Here is a 611-nt window from a genome sequence, read left to right as displayed (position 1 = left end):
TAGGGGGGATCAGCAGGCGCTGGGGGAGTCCCTGTTCCCCCGAGCGCCGCAAGGAGTGACCAGGAACAACGGTCACAAGCTGGCGGAGGGAAGGTTTAAGTTGGACATCAGCAGGCGCTACTTCACGGTCAGGGCGGCTAGGGTCTGGAACCAGCTTCCAAGTGAGGTGGTGCAGGCTCCCACCCTGGGGGTTTTTAAAAGGAGGTTGGATGACCACCTTACTGGGGTCGTTTGACCCCAGTGCTCTTCCTGCCATGGCAGGGGGTCGGACTAGATGATCTGCTCAGGTCCTTTCCGACCCTAGAAACTATGAAACTTTAAACTTTCCCTTTTTCAGTAGCAATTTTTATTTCTTCCTTCATGTCTACACTTTTACTGTTTTATAGGACAGGTACTTTTTATTGTGGTAAGTTAAAAGGTTATGGTTCATCTTGGGAGGGTGGTGGAAGGGCTCTGTGAGATGAGAGGGGAGGGGAAAGAGGGTTCTGTTTGTTGAGGGGGAAGGGGAGAGGAATGAGGGGAGGGGTGTTGTAAGGGTAATAAAGTTTTTTTGTTTCAATGATGTGCATGTTCTGAGAGTAGTGCTGGAGGTGGAAAGAGGATGGGGGAGT

The sequence above is a fragment of the Gavialis gangeticus genome, unplaced genomic scaffold, assembly GCF_001723915.1.
Source record: "Gavialis gangeticus isolate Ggan-Ray unplaced genomic scaffold, GavGan_comp1, whole genome shotgun sequence".
NCBI classification, from domain to species: Eukaryota; Metazoa; Chordata; order Crocodylia; family Gavialidae; genus Gavialis; species Gavialis gangeticus.
Note: the sequence above shows the minus strand (reverse complement) of the source record.